Source organism: Leuciscus leuciscus (assembly GCF_965113295.1).
Source record: "Leuciscus leuciscus genome assembly, chromosome: 5".
NCBI lineage: Eukaryota > Metazoa > Chordata > Actinopteri > Cypriniformes > Leuciscidae > Leuciscus > Leuciscus leuciscus.
In genome coordinates, this window is record NC_138729.1 from 14,619,671 (window position 1) to 14,634,972 (window position 15,302).

The window sequence follows — 15,302 nt, forward strand, 5'->3', positions numbered from 1 at the left end:
ATAACCAAGGCACGTAGGCATCGCCGCGTGACTTTGATTGTGCGAAATGGGTTGCCCCTCGGGGAAAACCCTCTGGTCCTGAGCCACCACTGCAGGGGCCTCATGTGCAGCAGTCCAAAAGGTATCCCGTTGGAAGCTGCTGCCATGAGACCCAACAGTCTCTGGAACTGTTTGACAGTGAGTAGCTGGCCTAGCTTTACACTTTTCACAGCTGCCAGGATGGAATCTATGCGTGGCGAAGACAGGCACGCCTGCATCGACACTGAATCCCAAACCACGCCTAAAAAAGTGGTCCTCTAAAATGGAGAAAGCACACTCTTCTTGGCGTTCAGCCGTAACCCCAACTCTTTCATATGGGCGAGAACAACATCTCGATGTTGAACCGCCATCTAATGCGACTGAGCTAAAATCAACCAATCGTCGATGTAGTTCGTGATGCGAATACCCCGGAGGCGCAGAGGCGCTAGAGCTGCATCCACGCATTTGGTGAAAGTGCGGGGTGATAAAGCCAGGCCGAATGGAAGAACTCGATATTGGTATGCTTTGCCCCCGAAAGCAAACCTCAGGAACTTCCAATGACACGGACGGATGGAAATATGCGTCCTTGAGGTCTATCGTGACAAACCAGTCCTCGGACCTGATCTGTGGCACGATTTGTCTCAATGTTAACATTTTGAACTTGAGCTGCATGACTGACTCGTACAGAACTCGAAGATCTAAAATGGGACGCAATCCCCCGTCCTTCTTTGGAACTATGAAGTACCGGCTGTAAAACCCGGTTTCCCTGTTGGAGGGGGGTACATATTCTATGAAAACTGAGGTTATTTTATTTGGTTCTGCTGCAAAGTTGAAGAAATGTCCCAACTCAGAAATAAGGGTGGGAGATGAGTATTTTACTTTTAAACAAGAAGTGAAATTTTTGGGATGTATTCTTGATAACAAAATGACTGGAGATAGCATGGCAGCTGTAGCTTTATCGAAAATAAATAATCGAATAAAATTTTTAGCAAGACAGGCTGCTTATTTAGATAAACAAACAATGACAATGTTAGCGGGTGCATTAGTGCAACCTCATTTCGACTATGCAGTAACTTTTTGGTACAGTGGCTCTAAAAAACATGTTAAAAATAAATTACAGACTGCTCAGAACAGGTTGTGCAGAATCGTTCTGGGGTTGCATCCTCGTATGCATCTTAACAATAACCATTTTAGGGAATTGGGTATTTTAAAAGTGGATAAAAGAGTAATATTTATTAAAATTATGATGGTGTACAAAATAATTCAGAGAACTGTTCCTAAATACTTGTATGACTACTATGTTTTTGTGAGAGATGTACATTGTATTTCTACAAGGGCAAGGATAAATAATATATATCTGTACCGGTTTAAAAGTGTAGTTGGGAAAAATTCGTTTTTGTACTCAAGTGCAGTTGCTTGGAACGAATTGCCTGATCATATAAAACAATTTCAGGAGGCATGGCCCTTTAGAAGAGAAGTTAAAAAATGGCTTTCCAATTAGGATGCCTTAAGAATTTGTAAAGTGTGAGTTGCTTGTTATTTGATTTTATTCCCATTTCAACTGTTCGTTTCATTTTATGCAGGTAGAGGACCACAATGGAAATAAGCCTGTGGCTTTTTTGTGTATTTTATCCTCAACAAATTGTATTCAATGTATATGAACTGCCTCTGGCATGATTGTATAAGTTTATGATTATTGTTGAAATAAATCAAATCAAATCAAATCAAACAGAGTGTTTACTTCCTGTTCCATAACCAGAACCTGCTCGGGGCCCACCACTGTGGGCAGGACCCCCATAAACCACGGTGGGCGTTACTAGAATTGTATCTAATACCCTTTTTCCACGGTCTGCAGGACCCAACGAGAAACATTTGACAGTAGCTTCCACGCTGTCAAAGATTCTACTAGAGGTACCAGCCTCTCGAGACTGGTTTCTGGATTTTGTTGCTGTTGAGTAGTCGGTTCGTCGCCCTGTAACGGCGTACCGGCAGGGAACGACCGAACAGACTGCTCTAGCACCCTCCTCAGAGGGGGCGGGCATCCCGAGGCCACTACGTTTCCGGGTGGACCTTGAGATATGTGCTCGCCGGAGACCGCTGCGCCCTGTAACACCGGAGGCGGCAGGGTTGGCAGACCGGTCCCCTGAGGGCAACGACGAGAGATGGGCACCGTATTTTTCTCCTGCTGTTGAGTTGTCGGTTCGTCGCCCTGTAACGGCGCACCGGCAGGGAACGACTGAACAGACTGCTCTAACACCCTCCTCAGAGGGGGCGGGCATCCCGAGGCCACTACGTTTCCGGGTGGACCTTGAGATATGTGCTCGCCGGAGACCGCTGCGGCCTGTAACACTGGAGGCGGCAGGGTTGGCAGAACGGTCCCCTGAGGGCACCGAAGAGAGACGGGCACCGTGAAAAGAGGTGTTAACCGCTCTGCTTCGGGGGGGGACTACCCTCATTTGTCCTGAGCCCTCAGACATCAGGACTTTTTCCCAGCAGCCTTCTTGGCGGTAATAACGGTCCGCAGATCCGTTTTACCCCTCGAAGACTGCTGGGTTTGAGAGCGCCCTCCGTGTCCCCGAGATTTTTGTGGGGGAGCACGGGAGGAAACGCTCTGTTTCTGAGTGGCACGGTGCTCAGCGGTCTTTTTAGATGAGTGAGGCTGCTCCCGCTCAGCAACCTCAATGAAAGAACGGCGGGGGAGAAGTTTCTGAAGTGCAGCTGCCTGTTTTGAAGCTTCTTGTGATTTAGCTACAGCACTGTTAACTGCATCTCCAAATAACCCTTGAGTGGATACTGGTGCATCTAAAAGAACATGTTTTTCTTTGTCCTTTATGTCACTTAAGTTGAGCCACAGATGCCTCTCAGTGGCCACCAGGGGTGCCATAGAGCGGCCGATGGATTTAGCCGTCTCCTTGGTGGCCCTGAGAGACAAATCTGTGGCTCCACGCAGTTCAGACACAGTATCAGCACTAATACCCCCGCCCTGTTCAAAATCACCCAATAATTCAGCCTGGTAAGCTTGCATTATAGACATTGTATGTAAACACGCTGCAGCTTGGCCGGCGGCGGCATAAGCTTTATGAACCAGATAAGATGTAAATTTTACTGGCTTGGATGGAAGTGCAGGAGCCTTCAGAGAAGATGCCGTTGCTGGAGAGAGATAGCTCTTCCACCTTCGGCATTTCCCCATAACCATGCTCTTTATAATTGTGAATGGATGAATAGTGTGATGTTTGTGCAGTATACACTCGATATGACACTGGTTTCCCCCACGATCTCGACACCTCGGTGTGGAGATCGGGGAAAAACGGAAGGCTTCTGCGCTGAGGCTGTGCACGAGATGGCAGGAAACGCTCGTCGAGCCAAGCGGGATCGGAGCGTACGAAATGGAAGCGCCCCGCAATGCACACAGTCACCACCCTCGAGTGCTGACTGGGCATGATCCTCACCCAAACAAACAACACAAAGAGTGTGAGGATCACCTCCCGTTAAATAACGCGGGCAGGGATGGACACACACTCTAAACTGCTGCTTGCTCGCCATACTGAATATATATATATATGATATAGACAGACAACACCAAATATACAGACAGATTTCACACAGAGCGCAACTGAAGACTCAGAAAGCTTTCGTTTTCTGTTTCGGGCCGGCTTTTATAGCTTCCTGGTACGTGACATCACCCGCCTCTGACGTTCCGCCACACCATTGGACTGATTTTACATGTGCTTCAAGACGTCATCACGCAAAGCGTTCCCCATAGCGTCAATTCGACGCAACGCGAGTTCCCTTGAAAGGGAACCTGCACAAATAAGTGCAAACAAGCAAAAAATGAATAGATGCAAAAGTGCAAACTATATATGCAAAAGTGCAAACTATATACACAAATGTGCTAACAGACAACTTACTGCAAAAGTGCAAACTATATAAAGATAGTGCACAGAATTAAAAGGTGCAACGTTGTAGAAGTAGGCACAATTGTTTATTTTTTCTGCTGCCACTCAAACAGGACCTTGGACACATCAAACATTGCCTGCGCCCTGTGCTCCTCCGGCACCCTTCGCAGCATGTCGGCAACAGTGTGCCCAAACCGGTCACTCTCGTCATTTCCATGACTCAGTCTCTGTTGCAGCTCGACCCGCCGTTCCTCCAACTGAGCCTCCAACCGAGCAACTTGCATTTGGACCCAGTCATCTTGTTCCTTCCTCTTCCTTTTCTGTGCCATCCTTGGACTGGGGGACATAGGAGATGTCTGGGGGGACTGAAGAGATGTCTGGGGGAACTGAAGAGATGTCTGGGGGGACTGAAGAGATGTCTGGGGGGACTGAAGAGATGGCTGGGGGGACGGTGGACTTGATAGTTGGTCGTTATTGGCTGATGGTCTCACAACAGCCGAACCATTGGAGTTTGAGCTTGAATCGCTCCCATCCTGCGATTATGAAAGAGATAGCAAATAGTGTAAGTTAGTCTTTTATATATAAAAGCTGATGCATCCAGTGTTAATTCACAGATAAACAGAGCTATGAATACTGCATATTCCTACATTGCAAATTCTATGTTGTTGCATTTGTATTATCTGCAAGCCCAATATAATTACAATCTATTACATATAATATAAATACAATATAATTAAAACCCATTACACATGCTTTTTGTTTCACAGGTATATTATTTTTGCACTAATCAATAGTGTTACTCCATTTACGGTGTGGTAGCATTGCTAGTTAAGTTAGCTAACCTAAAAACAACAGAGGTTCATAAAGGACGTGCATTATTTACCTTATCGTCAAAGTTTGACTCCGTAAGCCGGTGTTTCACATGAGGTGCCAGCCAAGACAGTAATAAATAAAACGCTGAGATTTTTTCCCTCCTGGATCCCCGCTCCTTGTGGCGAGCTTTTTACGGAGGCGAACGTACTTGTCTCGACAGTTCTTCCATCTCTTCATACAATCCGCTACATCCAAACCGACGTTGGAGGAAATCTCTCTCCACGAATTCGCTGCCATCTGGCAGTCTTTGTATTCTGCAGAAGACGAGTCATACAGATGGCTGTATTTCCGCACTTCTTCAACCAATCGCTCGGTCACTTGGTCCATTTCCATTTTCTTCACTGAACTTTCACCTGAACTTCTGAATCTAAAAATGGCGGGCGGTGCAGAAGAACACGCCGGAAATGCGTAGCCGGAAATGCGATGCTACCAAGCCGACCAATCACAGATCTTGCGGTCCGCGTCGTCGCGACGTGTAGTTACATTTTTGAGGAGGTGCGTGCCCCCTCAGATTTTTCCTCCCTGATAATTTTTTTGTCACAACTTTATTCCTATTATGCTCCATAATATACCAGAGCCTATAACGACTCAAATGTATTCTTCTGGATGTGTAATAAATCGGTCAGCATCAGCCCGCCCCTTTTTCCTAATATGGTGTCTGTGTATATCAAATCTGTGTATAAGAATCTTTGCTGTGTATGTTCAAGCAACTCACTTGTCTCGCACGTTGAGATGGCAATGTTTTACAGATGGTCTTGAAGTGGTAAGTGGGCAAAGCAACAAATCGGCATTGAATTAGTTATCGGATGATATTAAAAGGTAGTGGGATTATTTGTGGTTGACCTGGAAATTTTAACTTGATCAAAAAGTTATGGATTTGATATTAGCTGCGAATTCAGAGCATTAACTTAAGTTGTGTCAGAGGAGGGTTGCTGCTAGCTCCGTTAAGGTATTTCTGTCCCTCCCAAACTGCATTGAAATGGTATGTTTAGCAGCCAGAATTAAAAAATTTTCAGGGGGAGAAACCCCCTGACCCCTCCTAACATGATCCATATCACCCGTCAGAAAACAATTGCAACGTCTCAGATTGTGCCCCCCCAGAATTTTGGCTTGCATGACGCCCCTGCTTGAGAGTTGTTTTCAGGTGATTGACACTTAGTAGCGATGTGTCCATCCTCTCCACACCAATAACAGAAGAAATCATCTCTGTGCTTAACTGGCCTTTCTCTGTATCAGTGATTCTCAACCGGAGCGCCATCTGGTGGGCCGTGTAGGCAGTGGTGAGCTACCCCCAAATTAATTTTTATTTGTTTTTTTAATTGACAAATCTTGTTATTTTCTAATTATCTGACTGTTCTTATGAATTTATATGATCAAAAACACTCAAGTCAAGTCATGATGCATTATCTAAAAGCTAATTTATGATTAAATACCACAACACCAATCACGTCACAACGTCAAATTGAACGTTTGTTCGATCAGATGCAGTAACATTACGTTACTGTTATATGGATCGTTTTCTGAAAAGAAACGCAGCTGTGGGAGACAGACCTGTGCAAGCAAAAGCTGCGAAATGTGTGGTGAGAAAATACGACACTGAATACATTAAATTAGTTTTTTATAAGGGCAGGTACTGAGACTAAAGTAGGTCTCACACCGATCAGATAGATATCTGATTTATCAAAACGATTCCATTTACACCTGGTCTCATAAATGTGTTTTCACAAAACGGATATAAATCCGATCTCTTTAATTCCCGCGCTATATGCAAATTTCATGTCACCGAAATCAACAGATATGAGCTGCAATTTATTGATCATCAGCTAATTTAAAAATCAAAGACCACAATAGGAGAGAACGGCAATGGCACATGGTAAGATCATTTAGTTTCTTTACTTTTAATGAAGATGATTGTGTGTTAAGCGTCTGCATCTTTCTTTCACTTTGATTTGCGATAGTTGCGATGTTATGATTGTACTGTAGCTACAATTAAATACAATCGTTGCTGAGTCTGCAGTCTGAACACTTTACCTCAGGACATATGTCACGGGGTGACGAGAGACAGGCGGAACCATTCTTCATGGAGGATGTTTCCCCGCCGAGTAGTTCCGGTGCGACACCTGGCCGGTTCCGGTTGCCCATGAGCTATGTTCAGATGTAGGGATTAAATGAAGAAAGGTGTATCAGGTGCGCGATGAGAGGGTGGAGGTTGGTGATTGGGACATGTAGCAGGAAGGTGGCTCATAAAAGGACACTTTGGAGGTAAGGAAAGGGCGGGGGAGGAGAGAGGAGATGTGAGGACGCAGCATGTGAGAGAGGCCGCGAGAGAGAAGAAGAGAGAGAGAGAGAGAGGAAGAGAGAGAGGAAGAGAGAGAGACAGAGGGAGAGACAGAGGGAGAGACAGAGGGAGAGACAGAAGACTTCGGCTGGATTGCGGGTGTAAGCCTTGGTTGCACCGTGAGTCTGTTGAATTGCAGTTTTATTGTGGAAATGAGCACGAGTGAAATCTTACAGTGTGTGGTGAATCTACGAGTGTGGGAATTGTGTTTCTGCTGTTCACTCGCGGTCACAGCTGTTCATTACTCTCTGCCTGAGCCCTGTGAGTGTACAGCTGCGCTGGTGAAATACTATTAACCTCCTCTCTGCCTGAGCCCTGTGAGTGTACAGCTGCGCTGGTGAAATACTATTAACCTCCTCTCTGCCTGAGCCCTGTGAGTGTACAGCTGCGCTGGTGAGATACGTAACCTCTTCTCTGCCTGAGCCCTGTGAGTGTACAGCTACGCTGGTGAGATACGTAACCTCTTCTCTGCCTGAGCCCTGTGAGTGTACAGCTACGCTGGTGAGATACGTAACCTCTTCTCTGCTCGAGCCCTGTTGAAAGAAAACGCTGAAGAGAACGCGGAAGCAGTGAATTATGTTCATTCCTCTCTCTGTCCGAGCCCCGAAGAAGAGAATGCGGAAGCTGTGAATTATGTTCATTCCTCTCTCTGTCTGAAACTGCTGAGTTACGTTCATTTATGTCCATAGCTCTCTGTCCGAGCCCCGAAGAAGAGAACGCTGAAGAAGAGAACGCGGAAGCTGTGCATTATGTTCAGTTCTCTCCCCGTCTGAGTCTAGTGAAGAACCTGCCCCCCGAAAAAGAGAATGCTGAAGAGACTTTAGATGCTTTATATTTATTTAATAAAGAACATTTCTTCTTTTAAATTGTGTCTGCCCTCTTTGTGTCCTCGGTCAGCTCCTCAGGGGCGGTACGCAAGCGAGGGGTGGGCGGCCCGCTGGCACTCGCCCCGACCTGTGACACATACATTAACTGAATTAATTGAGTATCTCACCTGAAAATCCGTTAATTTTCATCCACGCAGCTGATTTCTGTAAATGAATGTAAAACTAAATGTATCTTGCAGCACAGGGTGAAGTCAGTATAAATTAACGACGATTTGAGACAAATATAATGTAAATTTTATATAAACTATGTAAATGGCGCTCTGTGCTGCGGCAGGATTTTTAACAGGGTCCTGAGCTGTAGCTGGGCGCCGCAGACAGACGCTGAATGCCACTGCCGGTGTGAAAATAATGTGTTCGAATTTGAAAGACTCTCATCCGGTGTGCGACCCCCTTAAGCCGAAGGCACAATGTGTTGAATGTGGAGAAATGTTGTCAACTGAGACACTAAAACCATCAAAGCTGCAGAGACATTTGAACTCAGAACACCTGGGCTGTGTTGGGAAGCCAAAAGAATATTGTTTTAAACAGTCATGTTAATATCGCTAATTGTATTTGATAAATTATACTTACAGTATGTAAATTGGGGTGAATGAACTTTGTTGAACATTTCTGCAAATGAATAGAGTGAAGGTTCCCCTTTTGTGTGTCTGACCTGTTGTTACAGTTATGTTAGCCTGTTATTGTTACAGGAATGGTTACTGAGTAAGCCTGCCGAGTCTTTTTTATACATGGACAGTTTTCATCTATATAGCTGACTTGACCTAGTCTGCTACAGTGGCATAACAACAGAGTATGTCATTGTACTTTTTGAATTTTCTGTTATTCTGTGTTCATACGATCATATTTGAAAAGGTGGTCATTGGTGGGCCATGAGTTGCAAAAGGTTGAGAACCCCTGCTCAATATGATACTGGAACAGACCTGGACCTTGACTGAGCTTGGGGTGACTGAGTAGTGGAACTAAAACTCATTACTGCCAGCTGTTGTTGCAGTCGTTGAACTTGCTTCTTTAACGCTACTTCGGACTTTCCATGGGAATCAGCTCTTTTCTTTTCCTGATTGTCTTTTGGATCCACCCTCATTGCAGAAACAGAAACGGTGTTTGGATCTTCCAAGAATTTGGATCTTAGTTCCTGAATTTCTGCTTGGAGTTGTCTGATCACAGAGGAGTCTAGTTTACCATCCTGTCTCAGCTGTATGGGCTTCACGGATGCCTTGAGTTTATGGCGAGCGATTTCGTTCTCCTCAGCTTCTTTGATTTCATTTAGCGGGGCTAAGAAAGTTGGCGGCTGTTCTCTTCTCTCCCTCAGTCTTAATTGCAGAAGCATCAGATCTGACTCTACCGCACCTCTAATCAGCTGTTCAGCCCTTGTTCTGTCCATCATCTGGGGACTCAACCCTCCTCTTTGCACCACTTTAGTTAAGGATTTCTCCATCCTAAGCAGAAAGTCACACAAAGCTTCCCCAAGGAATTGACTTAAGAGACGAAAGGCAAAGTATAGATCCTCCCCTGACTCAAAGGTTCCAAATGTGTTTTCTAACGCTTCCAAATATTGAGAAGCACTTGCCTCAGGACATGAAAATTGAACAGCTTTGATGATGTCAAGGGCTGGCCCTTTCACACTCTCCATTATTCTTCGCCGTTTTTCCTTTTCAGAACACTCACATTCCTCAGTCATTAATCTGGCCTGTTCTAATCAGTTTTCTAGACGTTCCTTGGAACAGTGCCAGAAAAGATACGTAGCCGTCGATAACCATTAGTTTCACCGGATAGTTTTGTTGTCTTCTCCAGAAGTTCACCCACCGCACGTATGATGGACTCAGGAGAACTGGAACTGTGTGGAGAGAACAAGGCCTGTATGTCAGTCATAGATTTTCCTTCATCTGTTAAGAACTTTGACAATTTCTTGGAAAACTCAGAGGTCGAAACATCAACAGGTGCCACTACAACTGTCCACGACTCTTCTCCATCAGGCCGCAGTAGTTCATCTGGAATGCGGGCAGGGTCAATGACCTCACGAAGAGGGTACCAGGACTTGGCCCCAATTTTGAATCTCTAACTCGCACTCTTCCAAAAACTTTCACAGTCTGAACAGCATCTTCAATACTTGCTACTTCGGTAGTTGCAGGTACACAAATCAACAGTATGGCATGAGCCTCCTCAATCTCTGCCTCCTTACACCACTTGGAGAGTTCAGCGAGCAGGAGTGGGCTACTTCCAAAGGCCATGCTGAAACTTCAGGCAGATAATTATCAGTTAACTTATTTAAACTTAAAATATAATTCAGCTCTTGTTTTCAGTGTCTCTTTCATCAGGATAACAGGAAGATTTATCCCGGACGAGTCCCCAAATTATGTAGCGCCCCCTACCCTTAACCTTTAATAGGGCGGAGCACCCAGGTTCTAACAATGTCTCTCGACTTTATATTAATGTCTCTCCTATTACCCTAGTTGGCTACTGTAATCCAGATAACATATATTTATACTCTTTTGGTAATATGCTTATACTGAATGGAAATGAACCCAACAGAGAAAAAACCCTCAATCAACACAAAAGGTCAGTTTAAAGAAGTTAACAATAGGATTTATTAAAACAAAAAGGGGAAAAATAATAAAATAAATGAATTGAGATTCAATTAAGACTGTAATGAATGATCAAAAGTCTGAGATGTATATTCCTTTTGATAAATACCTCTTAACAATACCCGTTAAGTGTTTTACGACATTTAATACCCCGAAATGAATGCAGTACCCCTTAAATATAATTCAATTACCCATAGAAATATCAGTAGACACAGTATGAATGAGATGGGGAAAATCAGTACCCCACACCACACTTAGTTGGTATACAAAACCACAAACAACAGAATACAACACCAAAATAACAGAATAACAGTCAATATACAAGCGTGGGCCCACACACACATACCAGTCAAAACAACCCACCCAGTTGCAGGCCTGTAACGTTGCTGGGGAGCGTTGTGGCCTTGAAAACAGCAAATGGCCTCTTCACTCGAATGAGCCAAAATAAATCAACAAATCACCTGAACTCCTGATGAACGCAGATGAACTCTGCGATGTTCCTCCTTGGAAGCGGCTGATCGTCCTGTAGTCCCCTGTAGTGCCGGCAGTCGGCAGAAGGGCGGCGCGGTTCTCTCCACTATGTCAGCGGGGATAAGAGTGCGGCCTGGTCCGGACCCCGGAGCTTTAACTCATTCACAGAAATCAGTCTTGTCCTCGAAATGAACTAAACTCAGATGACTATTTGCAGTCAAACACCAGTTAGCCGTCTGATTTCTCACTCTCAGTCTCAATAATGAACGAAGCTTTGTGCTGCGCTGGGAAGCAGGCTCAGAGAACGAATAACTCTTAGATTAAACTCTTGTGCCGAGTATAAAACACAAGCAAAACAAACAAAAGTCTTCAAAAACTGGATGTAAGTTTAACACACTACTTCAGTGGTTATCTTAGCTATATTTTTTAGTCTTAACCTCACAACTCCCGGAACTCTCTCTCGCACGATCGGCAAATCCCCCTCTCTCCAATCAGAAGTTCACTTCTCTTCACAGAGTAAGTTGAATAAGTTAAAAAAAACAAAAAAAAACACAATCACCAATAAACGAACAAACATGCTGGGCAAAGACACGTTTTAGCATGTACATCCCGATCAAACTTTATAGTTTAGCGTCACTCTTAAAGGGGCAGTACCACTATTAAGATACTATCTGAATCATAAAACCTTATAAATACCTATTTAATCAGTAAATAACTGTTAATGTACTTAAAAATAACCCTCACTGGGTTACACAGGCAACTATAGCTTCAGATAGAAAATGATAAATGTGTGAGCAAATGATTTGTTGAAAAGCAGAGAGTTACCGTTCCTTTCAACATAAAAACTTTGAGAGAGAGAGAGAGAGAGAGAGAGAGAGAGAGATTTTGATTTTTAAACAAAACTTTATTTACAATTAACTATCACACATTATTCTATAAATTCACATCATCATTTGTTAGAAAAAAACATTCATTTAGAAACAAAAAAATAACTCATCATCATCATCATCAATTTTACACAGACCTTCCCAACAACACCATTTCATTTTAAAAGTACACAGATCACACATAGCTTTGTAAAATCTGAAATCAATCAACATTCTTGCTAACGATTTAAAAACAAAAATAACATCATCATTGCTTTTTTGCTCTATTTTGTTTTTCCTACTCATGTATATTGCCAACTTCGCTTGTCCCAAAATAAAATTCAACAATTGAAAAACAACTCGCTTTTTTTTATCATATTTAAAACCCAAAATAAAAGTCTCAGGAAAAAAAACACTCTTTAAACTTATTACACAGTCTTTCTACCATTTCAAACAAAGGTCCAAGTCTGATACATTGCATGAAAGCATGAAACACAGTCTCTTTTTTTAAACAAAAAGGACAACCTGAGTTATTCTTTGGATCTAAAACTGAAATAAAAGTGCACTGCAACAGCTCCATGCAAGATTCTCCATTGCAAATCTCCTGTTCTTTTTGATAATGGTGGCTTGTACAACACTCTCCATTCAGGTCTTACCTCCTCACCCAACTTTAACACAGCACGCCAAGGGGTATCAACTCTATTATTCAACTTTTTTTTTTTGTTTAGAACGAGCACGCACATTTTAAACAGCTCTTTTCCAACACATGAAAAAAAATCAACATATAAAAACTTCTTTTGTTGAATTAAACATCCTGAACACTCTTCAATTTTTGGAAAAAAATCTTCACTGTCAGGAATATTAGTCCCTAAAGAGAATTCCTCCAACATAAATTTTTCTTCATCCGTAAACACTTCTTTTAATTTATTCAGATAACGAGAAACTGAACGAACAGATCGAATTCCAAGCTTTTCAGTAAAAGTTTCTAAATTCTGAAAAACAGGCCCAGTTAAACACAATAAATGATTTAAAACATAAATTCCTGAGTCTTGTAAACTCCTACTAAATCCTGGTAGGAAATTGGGTGCAGAAACATCTAGTCTTGCATTAAGTATCAAGGGTTCATTCAGTAGCCAAAAAATTGAGTGAAAATTTTCAGTCCTTTGAATGTGAAAAAGATTCCAGATCTAAAAAAAACGGCAATTTCGAGAGATCCGAACACTGAGGGTCCATTAGGAAAAGAGATTTGTCCATTCCGAAGTTTCCAACAGTCTTTAGTAGGGCACAACTGACTGCCCTCCAACTCACATTCATCGGTCCATCAAGAAGTCTTTGTAAAAAATGCAGTCGGAAAGCTGCAATCCTGCTCTGTAAGTGAATCAAACCCTGGCCTCCTTCTTCCTTAGGTAGAAATAAAATACTCTGTGGAATCCAGTGAAGTTTGTCCCAAAACAAATAAAAAAAAGCCGCTTGAATTTCGGCTATTAGTTTCACAGGAGGATCAATACAAACCAGTCTGTGCCATAAAAAAGAAGCAACCAAATTATTTACAATAAGCGTTCTACCCCTATAGGACATGTTGGGTAGAAGCCACTTCCATTTATCTAAACGTCCTTTAACTTTTTGTAATACACCATCCCAATTCTTTTGTAACAAATTATCATCTCACCCCACCAAAAACTAAATATTTCAAACCCCACCTATTCCAACACAAACCTTCAGGAAGACTTGGTTTCCCTCCTTCCAATCTCCTAATAAAAACGCTTCACTTTTTTTCCAATTGACTTTTGCTGATGACCATTTTCCAAAGTCCTCTATCAGTCTAGATAAAACATGTATATCACTTTGTTTGTTAATTACTATTATGAGATCATCAGCATAAGCTGATAAACAAAAATCAAATTCACATAAAGGTATCTTGAAACCATCTAAATTCTTCCCGATTTTTTGTAGAAGGGGTTCAATGACAAGAGAATACAACATTCCAGATAACGAACATCCTTGTCTAATACCTCTTTTGACCTTGAACGGAGCACATAAGCCACCATTAATCTTAATTATACTCTCTATGTCACTATAAAGAATTTTAATCATGTTTAGAAAATTCTCATTAAAACCAAAAGCTTCTAAAATATTCCATAAAAACTCATGCTCAACCCGATCAAAAGCTTTCTCTTGGTCAAGAGACAACAAACCACAATTGATATTAAATAATTTGGAAACCTGTATAACATCTCTAATTAAAGAAATATTGTAAAATATTGACCTACCAGGTATACAGTACGATTGATCTGAATGGATCACCTGTCCCATTACCTTAGTCATTCTCTTAGCCAAAGTTTTAGAAAGTAATTTATAATCACTACACAGAAGTGATACCGGCCTCCAGTTCTTGATCTCCGAAAGATCCCCCTTTTTCGGAAGGAGAGTAACTACTGCCCTTCGGCAACTCAACGGCAGCCCACCCTTCAGCAAACTGTTGTTGAATACCTCTAGCAGGTCAACTCCTAACTCCGACCAGAAAGCCTTCAGAAAGTCCACTGGAAGCCCATCTATCCCTGGAGCTTTCCCAGACTCCATATCATGGATTGCCTTATACAGCTCTCCCAGGGTTAGGCTACATTCCAGTTCTTCTCTGGACTCCTCTGAGATCTTTGGTAAATCCTCTAGAAAAGGAGATTTTCCTTTATTTTCCAGCTTAAGTTCACTTTTGTACAGGGATTGATAAAAACTCATTGCTACATCACAAATCTGTCTAGGATTATATAACAAATTGCCATCCTCAGAACGTAGGGCATGAATGAAACGTTTCTGCCCATTTTTCTTCTCATGACCAAAAAAATACTTGGAAGGTGCATCCATCTGATCAATGTTTAAAAAATGAGCACAAACTAAAGCACCTTGTGCCTTAAACTCCAACAGCTCTTTAAGTTCAGCTTTTTTCCTAAAACAAGTTTCCCAAATATTACTATCACCCGAGGTTTGATACAACTTTTGCAGATCTATTCATTGTTTTTCACGAAATTCTACAGAACGATTAAATTCTTTTGTAACATTTCGAGTATATTGTTGTGTGAATTGCTTTATTTGTACCTTTCCATAATCCCACCATTGCTGTAAGGATTTAAAAGACGTTTTCGTTTCTTTAAAAGATTTCCCAAAAAATGTAAACGATTATATAAATAATTTATCATTTAAAAGACTCGTATTAAAATGCCAATAAGCACTTTTGGATTTCACTGAATTTAAAATAAACTTACAACTTACCATACTATGATCAGTAAAAGACAAAGGCGTGATAAAACATTTGTTAAATACATTTAAATGATCTATCTAATCTTGCTAGTGATATATAATTATCACGCATATGA